General features: G+C 46.2%; 1 non-coding gene across 1 annotated transcript; it reads left to right on the top strand.

The window, feature by feature from the left end:
* The first annotated feature begins 3,618 nt into the window (after positions 1 to 3,618).
* On the top strand, positions 3,619 to 3,738 carry LOC146195773 (U5 spliceosomal RNA). The gene has a single exon (XR_014706296.1). It is a non-coding gene; the product is annotated as a U5 spliceosomal RNA (small nuclear RNA).
* The last annotated feature ends 8,297 nt before the right edge of the window (positions 3,739 to 12,035 follow it).

Below are 12,035 nucleotides of genomic sequence, written 5' to 3'. Positions count from 1 at the left end.
GTCGCTTGGAAAGCCGTTCTTCTCGCTCTTCTTCTGTCTCGGTGGCTGGCTTTTGCTTCTTCTTTGCAGCCTGCCTAAGCGCTTTGACTGTAGGCTGCATCTCATGGCTTGACGAGAGGAGCGGAGTCAGGCCGTAACTGCCACCGCGCAAGACGACGGTGAGCGCCCGCTCTTACATAGATGGTATGACGTCACGCAGCGCGCAGCGCCACTGGTGAGAGGAGCAGAAGTCAGGCGGTAACTGCAACCGCGCAAGGCGACGACGCGAGTTGAGCCCCGCTCTTACACAGATGGTATGACGTCACGCAGCGCGCAGCGCCACTAGTGAAAGGAACGGAGTCAGGCCGTAACTGCCAACGCGCAAGGCGACGGCGCGAGTTGAGCCCTCACTCTTAGGGTGCGTTCCAATACCCCCTCGTAGACGTCTACTTAGACGGCTACGCGGGCAGCCGCCATCTTGGGATGCGTTCCAATTCTCGCGAAGCAGTCTCGCGAAGACGGCTTCGCCGAAGTCAACATCGATGCAGACTACTTTGCTGTCTAAACATGGCGGACAGAGCGCGTTTCGCGCTGAGCGAGTCGTGCGTGCGGTTGTTGCAGTAGCTGTACGGTGGTCGTGCTCTTTGCGAACGCCGGAGTATGCATATGAACGATCTTTCAAACGTCAGTTGTTACGTCAATGTATGCGCTAGCTAGAGGCTAATTTAGCTGTCTTTATGGTCGTGAGATATATATAGCACTGCAGATTCTTTTACCGCGCGAAGAGGAAAGTGTGCGTTGGATGCTGTTGGTCTTCTTTTTTTTTAACTTGACGAGTTTCTTCAGTCTGCTTCAGTCTTGATGTTATCGACGAACTCGTCGCACTTCGCCGGGAGTCAGGACGGCTGCTGTACGGCGCACGTGTGTGTTTCTACCTTGCTGTAGTAGCCGTGGCAAACTCTTCCGCCGATTTTCAGTTAATCTCAGAAGAACGAACTCCCCTGACGATGCCGACTTGTTGCGCATTGATTTTTTTTTTTTGTGCCTGTACATTATTAAAACAAGTTGTCTTTGGTTTCCTCGTCTAGTGACTACAGACAACAGGTGTAACAGCAGTTTTTCGTTTGCTGTAGCCGGTTATCACCTTTCGTCCGTAATCGCCTCAAGTTTACAGTATTTTGCATGTTTTCATTCTTACAGCTGTGTGAATGAGACATCTGAGAAGCATGTACACTTCAGCATCAGTATAATAAAAAAAAGGAAAAACGGACTAACGTTATCTTCCGTCAATTCGTGAGCATGCTCATTGCGTGAGAAGTCGGTCTGCTACAAGTTAACCTATTAATAGTCTATCTACATTGTGGCGATTACACATGTAATATTGTTGCTGCAAAAATCGGCGAACCGATAAAAACGTAATTTTTACCTGTATTGTCGTAAATCTTTAAAGAAAACAGCGTTATAATAGTTATAAAAACTTTTTAGTTCAGCCTTTATGCCGCGAGGTGACGCTAGGCGTAAACAGGTAGACGCGTTCCAATACGCGAACCTGTAGACGTCTACGAAGCAGTCTTGCTAGACGTCTAAGAATTGGAACGCACCCTTACACAGATGGTATGACATCACACAGCCAGGTCACGCTAAAGGTCATGCGTGGCTGCCACCTCTGCGCCTTTTGACAGGCTGAGGTGGTAGTTAAAGTAGTATTGCCTCGCAATAAAAAGAAGAGGGGGAGAAAGACGCGCATCACAACAGACGTCGTCCACCACCGAATCAGCGGCGGGTGAAATGACGGCCTACAACAGATACAAATCCGGTGGCAGGCTACCCCCGCCGCAAGCGGCGGTGACCAACCAGTCCCAGCACCGTAGGACCAGAGCAGCCACCCTCATTTCCCGCCCCACGTTTTTTCTGTGGACGCCTGAACCGCGCTGTAAGGGAAGAGATGAAGTTAGGTGGGGAAGAGGAAGAAAAAAAGAGAACTCTTCGAGCACGGCTACGGAGTAATTTCGGCCACTTTGGGGCCTATTCGAGCACTGACATCACCCAGCACATGGACTCCTGTCCGTTTCGCCTCCATCGAAATAGAGCCACCGTTGTTCCGGTTGAAGCTTGAGTAGTACGGCACAGTAGTCGGAAATCTTAACCACTTCAGAATTTTTACAAAATCCTTTTAGCACTTTCCTAACCAGGCTCTCGGTGATAAATCGCCAAGAAACATCATGATTCTAAACAATGCTGTCGCACGTCTTAATCGGTTTAAACGGAGTTCAACCCCGCCTAATATTCAGTGCCGGAAATTTAAATGCGCCTAAAATTCTTCCAAATGAATGGGGCAACCATTACTAAATATTTGTGTTCAGAACTTATCTCCTAGTAGAGTTGAATTCCAGCGCCTTTGCTACTACAAAACTCTTATTCTTTTGTGATAGGTATGGCAAATAGCCCTGCATGCACAAACTGCGGATACGACGAGACTATAGGCCACATTCTTTGTGAGTGCCCCATATACAGCGCGGAAAGACATTGTTTATGCCGTGCGCTGGAGCGTCTAGATGGACGCCCACTAACTGAAATTAAGATCCTAGGTCTCTGGCCACGGTGATCGTATGTGGTGAAGGCCTCCCACGCACTGCTCCGCTTTATGAAAAGCACAGGACTGATCGAAAGGTTATGATTTTTTATGTTACGTGATATGACTGTGACGTGATGTGATGTGACTGTACTGTCATCACCCATCCCTCTCTCACCCACAACTTTTATACCCACTTATCCCTCTTCCCCAATGCAGGGTACCTAGCAAACCAGTTCCTTTACCGGTTAACCTCCCTGCCTTTCCTCCTCAGCTTCCACTTCCTCCTAGGAGCCACACGCCATCGTAACACGTTTGACCACACGCCATCGTAACGTCGAGCGGTTCTACATTTGGGTTCATTGTATAGATAACTGGCAGTTTTTGACTTCTCTGAAAGCTCATGCGCTATATAAAAACAACGCCTGAATTTCATATTGTCCAGACTGGTCATAAATATTGGTTGGCCTCTATATGAACAAATATGTGAGAACGTAGATGTTGAAAATTAACAATTCTTTTTAGAAAGAAAATAGGAGATTTACCTCCTCTACATAACGCAAACAGTCATTCCTGCTCTCTTGTTGTAGCAGATTGGATCAGCTTTGAAACGTGGTTCAAGGGGCTTGTGACAGCGAAGCATGTTGTACCGCTATACACAGCCGACATGGATTCGCGCAGATTCCACGTCACTGTCGGGCTATTGTGCTTGAAGCTCGGCTCACCTATCGGAAAGTTGTTTGCATCTGAAAGATTCCAGCCGGACAATTGAGAATGCACTCTGCGCTATCGGCTTCTCCACCGCACAGCACTATTGCGGCGGCTGCCGAGACTATGGCAACGTTCCGTGCTGGTAAATTTCGAGCCGCTGCTTTTGCCACGTAAGATCACTGTATATAAATTAACAGTCAGCATACGTCGAACACTGTCTGCCCATTAGCAAGCTTCCCATGCCTTCCGGCCACTTTTAGGGAGACAATCTTGCCTTGAGAGTAGAGAGCAACTGGCCTTAAATGGGTGTCTCGTTTGAAGGACGTCGTCGGACGTTGCCGTCATTAAGGCATCGAACGCTCTGGTTCCTCTTCAATATACGAAATAATCTTTCGCCTTTTACTAAAGATTACCGTGGAGAGGGACGGTGAGCTAATCAGTGAATTTTTGTGAGGCCCTGCCCGTTTGGGCGGGGCCATATTATAAAAACCAAAATGAGAGCGTTTATGGGCATACAATTTTTAAACAGTTCTATGAAGCTGAAGCCAGCTTCAGTAAAGGTTATCGTCTAATCAACTGCTGGCGATACTAAATCATCCGATATTAACATCTTATGTTCGACGCCCTTACTTTTTGCCTGGCATCTAATCACGTGACTGCGGTGTGACGTCATCGTTTCAGTAATGCAGTCGTGACTCTAGCATCACGCCATTAGGAATCACGTTACTCCGGTGTGGTGTAATAACTTTTTAAAAGTAATCCTGAATCATGTGACATTTCCTTGTCAAGTGACTTCGGTGTGGCGTTATCGCTTTAAAGTTGTCTTAAAATATGATCACTTCTTACTGTGAACCCTTCCGGTGTAGCACAGTTGTTACGGCGCTGGACTACTGCTTATAAAGATGCGGGATCGAATTCCGGCCTCAGCGGCCGCTTTTCGACGCAGTAGAAAAGACAAGAGCCCGTGTGCTGTGCGATGTCTGTGCATGTTAAAGAAAACCAGGTGGTAGAAATTTCCAGAGTCCTCTACTACGGCGTCTCTCATAGCCTGAGTCGCTTTGGGACGGTAAACCCCAGAAAACCAAACAAAACCAAACTTCTTATAGTGACTTGTTTATGGCTTCACACTATTAGAATGAAGTTGCAAGGTTCACATGACGCTATATAAAAATAATTTTCAAACTTTATGTTTTGTGCCTCCCCACATATGACATCACTTACGTAGGCATGACTACACACGTTACAGCATTAACTGAGTATTACGCCATATCATTTAGCCTTACCCTACCAACGATGATATATTAGGATGAGACGACACACACCTTCGTACTATGACATGTGTCATTTTTGGGTGGCTATTTCCGGTGACACATTCTGCGGACAGTGAAAAACGAGTGAAACATATGAAAGAACGGAGATGATGCAAATGGTCGAGCGAAAGCGAACGCCAGCTGTTAACACGGCAAAAAAAAAAAGAAAGCTAAGAATGATCCGAACAATGCTGATGATATGGATATGTAGACTAAAGGCGAATGATAGGAGCAAGATAGTGGAGTTTTTGCAGAGCGTAGCCGTACAATGGATGGCTGTAGAGGATACAAGCAACAAATTACGACAGGCTACGCACTACTACAAACAGCACACTGCGACAAACAGCACACTACGACTAACAACATTCTGCGACAAAATTGCAACAAAGAACAGACTACTACAAACAACAAATTGCGACACACGACAAGGTCCCAATTTACAACTGGTTCATTTCTTGTATTATTGTTTTGTCATTTTTTTTTCGATAGGGGGAGGAACATGTAAGACGCACAGGCGCTGGTGCGTCTTATGCAAAATCTATGGAAAACTAACTAGCCGGACAGCTTGTTTTCTTCAAGATACTGGAGGTCTTAGTGCGAAAAATTTGGATATAAAAGAGAGGGAAAACCAGACCGAAATAGATTTAAAAATAAAAAAGCCAATATTTGAAATGACGGCACGTAAACAGTGCCAATAAATTCAAAGATAAAATAAGGAAAAAACAGAGATGAATGCTATACCTTTTCTAAAAAACGAAACGGAGACTCTGCTTACACATTAACCCTTGAGCTTCTCGATCAGGGCTGCTTCACCTATTCGCATGTAAGTTTATTATGGCATCTCTCAGAATGGTCATGTGTTTAAAACAAGGAACCATTTTCGATTGCTGTCTCATTTGCGGTGATCCACTGGCAGGCTTCGCGACGATGAACACGAAATATCATTTCTGTGCTCCACACATTATATTGCTACATCGGCAGGTTTGGTCGATGTACGCGTTGCCACGAGGTATTGGAATCGACTATACGATATGTATGTCACAGAGTATACGACAGAGTATATGAAATGAGTATGCAACACTGGCTGTACAACATTCATGGCACATGTTGTATGCGCAGAAAATGTCCTATGCTCTATGTATTCTGGTATTCTGTATAATCTATTACTAAATCATCGCTATATACTGGCAATAAACCAGACACAAGATGACTTCTCAAAATCGTTATCACCGACCAAGGAGAAGAAACCAGCGGAAGTGTTTAACGTGTCCTTCCAGCCCGTCTTAACGCCTGATAACGGCACCACATATACTTTTGGAGGGAAAACAAGGAGCAGTACGATCCGTTTGCCGCGCTATTTACAACCGAAGCAGAAATATTTTTAATTATTTTAAATATATAAGAAAAAAAAGAGTAGTGGTCTATACGGAATGCCCAATTGCTTTCTAAAAGGTTGCCCTGAAGCCATAAGCAAATATTTATGCGTACTTTACTAAAATCAATCTTTTAACAATGCCTCCCAGAGGAATGAAAAATTCTGCCAGTGTACAAATTAGGTGATCCCTCTTCCCAGACAAATTATAGACCGATTTATCTGGCATGCGATCGCTGTAAACTCTTTAACGTATAATTTTAAAATAAATTACGGAGTTCATTGAAGTAAACAATATTCTTCATAGGTACCAACGCCAACTGCTACTAAAACGTTAACTGGACAGCATGTATGTCAGTATGCATTCTCAGTTCTAGACTTATAATTAACTTCTCTTAATGTTTGGGGAATGGGCTAACTGTTCAGTGGAGCAGCTGTTGTTATCTGACCGCCACCAGTGTGTTCAGTGCGTGCTCACACTAGGCAAACTCTGCCAGTGCTTTCGGGTGTACCGCAGGGCTCCGTTTTAGAATCTATCATGTTGATTCTGTTTGTAAACGACATAACATGTCAGGTGAAATACAAGATTCGATTATTCCTAGACGCCCGCATCCTATACAGGAAAGCACAAACCGCGAATATCAAATTGTTGTTCATATTGACTTTAATTCAATGTCCCAGTTGTGCACAACCTGGCAAATGACCGTCAACCTGACCAAAACAGTCACAATGTCAATAAAAAAAAAAAAAAAAATCTAAGGTTTGTTTTTCGTATGGTTGTGGCAGTATCATCCTCAACACTGCAACTGAGCATAACTAGTCGGGCATTGTTGTGGCGTCAGATTTGGGATGAACGGCTCATATAGAACACGTGGCAAGCAAAGCAGAGCGAAAGCTGATGTTCACTAAACGGGCCCTATGCTACTCTACCAAGGAAGACAATTGTATTGCTTATGTGACGATAATACGACAGACCTTTGAATATTCGAACGTTAAGTAGTTTCTAATCCCCTAAAGCCAAATATCTACGCTTGAAGCTGTCGAGTGAAAGGCCGTCTGTTTAATCTGCAGTGAATTCAATTCAGTTCATTTCAGTTTATTTTCAACACGAGGTTGAAAGCCCTCAAGCAAAAAAGCTGTTTTAGGACAGCTTGAAGAGTGTCTGAGAGCTCACACATTGCAGCAGTTGTCCCTGAGTAAATTACAGTGCAAACTCACGTCAATTTAACATCAGTTAAAACAAAATCTAACAAAAATTCAGAATACAATATATTACAAAACAGTACTTATTCATGAAAATTCCAAATAATTTGAGTTATGCCTCAATTCACAATTAAACTTGTAAAGCACTACACAATTCTAAAACCTCAATCCGACTCTAATCACAAATTGTGCATGGTTATTCAAATATACGTAGTTCATTTGGTTATAAATTACTGTCGCAATCTTTTTCTATTGAAAGTCTGGAAATGCAGTCGATATAGGCGCACTAGTTCGTCGAAGCAGATGCTGTCCGAAATCGTTCTTGATACACTAACCAGTCTTGCTATCCTACAACGTCTAAAAGTTTTGTGTCTCATTCTGTATAACTAAGATAAAAGTAAATTATCACACTTACATTACATTTCCCAATTCCAGAAAAACTCGACAGATTCATCAATCACAATCCAGGAATATTTTTGCCTGAATAATGCATTCAGGTTTTCGTTTCTTTGATTGGAACACTTTGGAACAGGAGGTGGTTTCACACTTTGAACTGCAAATTTGGTGAGCTTGCTGGAAGAACTTTACTGTCAACCACGAGGAAGTGATGTAATAATTAGTGTCTGTCTTTTTTTCTATATATAATGCGAATCTATGATAATGTCGATATGTGGATGACATTATCTTGATCATGTATATGTATATATGTATATATTTCATGGGCTTGCCTCTCATGTTTTGCCCAAGGATGCGGGAGCGATTCCGGGGGCCGCTTTTCGATGGAGGCGAAAGGCAAGGCGCTCGTGTACTGTGCGATGTCCGTGCACGGTAAAGAACCACAGGTGGACGAAATTTCCGGAGCCCTCCACAACGGCGTCTCTCATAGCGTGAGTCGCTTTGGGACGTTAAACCCCACAAACCAAACCAAACCAACCAAACACACACACGCAGCACACACTCACACACACAAGCACGCAGGCACACATACACGCACATACCACACACTCTCTCTCTCTCTTTCTCTGTGCTGGTTTCCGTGCTTAGATGGAGGCGAAACGAAGAGGCGTCCGTGCGTTGTGCGATGTCAGCGCACGTTAAAGATCCAATGACTTAAAGGGTTTCCAGACCCAAGTAATGGGTATGTTTAAACACCTAAATGCTATGCTAGAGGCTAGATTGCCTCCCGTAGTCGGCCAGGAGCCGATGTTAGTGAACCTAGTGCCTCACCATGGCCCCTCGCCAGCAAATTGAGGTTTGGCAGTGGAACTGCAGGGGCTTCCGTCGCAAGCGGGGGAACCTGCAGTTGCACATACAAAATCTAAATAGTAAGCCGGACATTATAGCTTTGCAGGAGGCTAGCGGCTCGGTTAAATTACCGGGATTTAAGACATTTACACCACCAGAAATTGATCGAGGGGGCGTATCGAGCGTCTTTACGGCCATGCTAGTCCATCGTAACACCACAGTGATTCAGCATACCATAGATAGCAGCAGGGAGGACTACGTCCTGCTGGAGATTTTACCCAAAAGAAAAGGCGATAAGAGACTCTTTGCTCTTAATGTATACTCTTCTCCAAAAGATAAGGGGGTGGGCTTGCCAGACCTCCTGATAAAGACGCAACGGCTAGCGGCTAGGTCTCAACTCATCGTGGTGGGGGATTTCAATGCGCCTCATCCGGAGTGGGGCTACATCCGAGCCAGCCCGAAGGGAAATAAACTTTGGCAGGTTGGCCAGGACCTGCGATGGACGATCTTGAACAACCCGCTAGATCATACAAGGATAGGCAACAGCGTGAGCATAGACACCTCTCCAGACCTCACATTTGTGAATGGTATCAGGGATGCAAAGTGGGTAAACACGGGACAGCCACTGGGAAGTGATCACTATATCCTTTCCACAATATTTAGTGCTGCTAAGCACAAAGACAAGGTGAAAGGAACTCGAGTGACGGACTGGGACCGATTTCGGGAAGTCAGGAATGATACAGTGACCGGGGAAATCGAGGACTTAGGAGCCTGGGTTGAGGCACTCAAGCAGGCCGTGAAGAGTACCACAAAAGAGGTTCCAGCGGAGGAGGAGGGCTCTACGGCTGATTCCAGATTGTTACACATGTGGGAAGCACATGCGAGTCTCCTTCGGAGGTGGAAGAAACAAAGGCATAATGGTGTGCTCCGTAGAAAGATGGCCAAGTTAGAACGAGAAATCGAAACGTACACATTGGAGTTGCAGTGCAAACAGTGGGGGCAGATTTGTGACCGGATGAATGGGCAATTCGGATGCAAAAAAACATGGCAGTTGTTGAGGCACCTTTTAGACCCGACGGCAACCAAATCTGCGCAGAAGGGGCAAATGGCTAGGTTAGTGCATCGGTATCAAGGCACGACTGGGGAGTTTATACATGAACTCCGAAGACGTTACATAAACGCAGAGGCGGGCGGTTGCTTGCCGGATTACTCGGGAGAGGAAAACCTTGAATTAGATGCAGACTTTACGGTGGCGGAGGTGGAGTTTGCAATGGGTCAGCTTCGTACCACGTCAGCAGCGGGTCCGGACGGGGTTACTAATAAGATGCTGAGGAACCTGGATTTCAAGTCAGTAGGGGCACTCACGAATTTGATGAATAAATTTTGGGTGGCCGGGGAGATTCCGCCAGAGTGGAAGCATGCTAGGATTGCATTTATTCCTAAAGCAGGGAAGAAGCTCTGCATTGAGAATCTGCGTCCCATCTCGCTAACGTCGTGTTTAGCCAAATTGATGGAGCATGTGGTCCTGAACAGGCTTCAGGGTTATGTAGAGGACAAGGAGTTGATACCTGAAACAATGATTGGTTTCAGGGCTAATTTATCAACGCAGGACGTCATGATACAACTAAAAAAAGACGTTGTTGATCCTGGGTACGGCACGGGCACCAAGGCTATCTTGGGGCTCGACCTAACTAAGGCCTTTGACAATGTTACCCATGAGGCAATATTGAGGAACCTATCGGACATAAGACCGGGGGGTAGAACCTTCCGGTACATCAGATCGTTTCTGGAGGGTAGGACTGCGGAGATTATAGTCGGAGAAATGAAATCGGATCCCTTCCCATTGGGGGGCAGAGGGACACCGCAAGGGTCGGTATTATCGCCGTTCCTATTTAATCTCGCATTGATCAAGATACCACCCAGGCTGCAAGGGATATCGGGACTTAAACATACATTTTATGCGGATGACATTACTCTTTGGGTAACAAGAGGCAGTGACGCACATTTGCAAGAAACTCTACAGCACGCGGTGGATATTGTTGAGGAGCTAGCAGGGGAAGCAGGACTCTCGTGCTCTCAGCCCAAGTCCGAGCTTTTTGTGCTGAGGGACAAGCCAAGAGGGATACATGCGAGACACTATGTGCCGCCACCGCCTTTAGAGGTCAAAGTGGGGGGCGTACCGGTCGCTGAGGTTCAAATGATCAGGATCCTGGGTATGTATCTGCAGACTAACAGGAAAAATAGCGAGTCCTTGAAAAGGCTTAAAAATACGGTCAATGCTACCGTGAGGCTAGTCAGGAGAATAGCTAATCGTAAGAGAGGTGTTAAGGAAAATGACTTGTGTATGCTGGTGCAGGCGTTTGTGCTCAGTAGAATAGTGTATGCGACGCCTTATTTGAAGTTGGACGCGACGGAAAAAGGCAAGGTGGAGGCTATGATTAGGCAGGCATATAAAGCGGCCCTTGGGTTGCCTCACAATGCGTCTACCGAAAGGCTGCTGGGATTAGGGGTGCACAACACCCTAGAAGAACTACGGGAGGCGCACTTGGTGATGCAGCTCGGTAGGCTTTCAAAAACAAAAGCAGGAAGGGACATATTGGAAAGGATCGGCATTGGAGTTGATGCTCCAGCTGGTGACACTAAAATTCAGATTAGGCGGGAAATGCACAACGGCTTGTACATAAAACCTTTGCCCAAGAACATGCATCCAATACATCACGAGGACCGCAGGAAGGCAAGAGCCAAAGCTTTACATGTTAAGTACGGGAAGTACAACGGGGCAGTCTATGTAGATGTCGCCGAGTATAGGGACAAGGACGCATTTGCAATTGCGGTGGTGGACGGGCGGGGACGCTTGATCGCCTCCGGATCAGTCAAAACCCGCTCCCCAGAAACTGCAGAGGAAGCGGCGATAGCACTAGCTATTACTAGTAGTAATGCTGACTTGATCTTCAGCGATTCCAAAACAGCCATCCGAAATTTGGCGAGGGGCAGAATATCTGTCACAGCGGCGCGATTGCTGAATCGGGCCACGGGGCGAGGGACTACGGAGGCGGAAATTGTCTGGGTACCAGCACACTCTGGGAATCCTGGGAACGAGACGGCTCACATGAATGCTCGAGGTTTCGTCAGCCGAGTAGGTGAGCCGGACGTTCCGGGAAGGTCCACGAGAGATGGGCTGGTATCCTTTCATGACATTACTAATCATTTCAAACTTGAGCGGAGGATTTACCCACCCCCGGACAAGCAATTGGTGAAGGCGCAGGAATGCGTCTGGCGACGATTGCAGACTAGATGTTTCTTAAACCCATACGTGTTGAGCAAAATCTACCCGGACATTCAGCCGGAGTGCAAATGGTGTCAGGAATTGGCAACCTATGACCACATATTATGGAGCTGTAGCATAGCACCGCCACCGGCGGACATTATGCGTGATCCTTCCCTCGAGCAGTGGGAGGCCGTGTTGGCCAGCTCAGACCCGGTCGTCCAGACCAGGGCCGTGGAGTGGGCCACCCAGGTTGCCGTCAGCCATGGGTTGATGGCCATCTAACACGGAACCATCCATACATGCTCTCTGACGAAAATAAAGTTTTTCCATCCATCCATCCATCCCCAGGTGGTCGAAATTACTCCGTAGCCCTCC

The sequence above is a fragment of the Amblyomma maculatum genome, chromosome 3, assembly GCF_055883805.1.
Source record: "Amblyomma maculatum isolate TAMU_Amacu chromosome 3, ASM5588380v1, whole genome shotgun sequence".
In the NCBI taxonomy this organism is placed as follows: domain Eukaryota; kingdom Metazoa; phylum Arthropoda; class Arachnida; order Ixodida; family Ixodidae; genus Amblyomma; species Amblyomma maculatum.
Note: the sequence above shows the minus strand (reverse complement) of the source record. Positions and strands in the feature narration are given on the sequence as shown.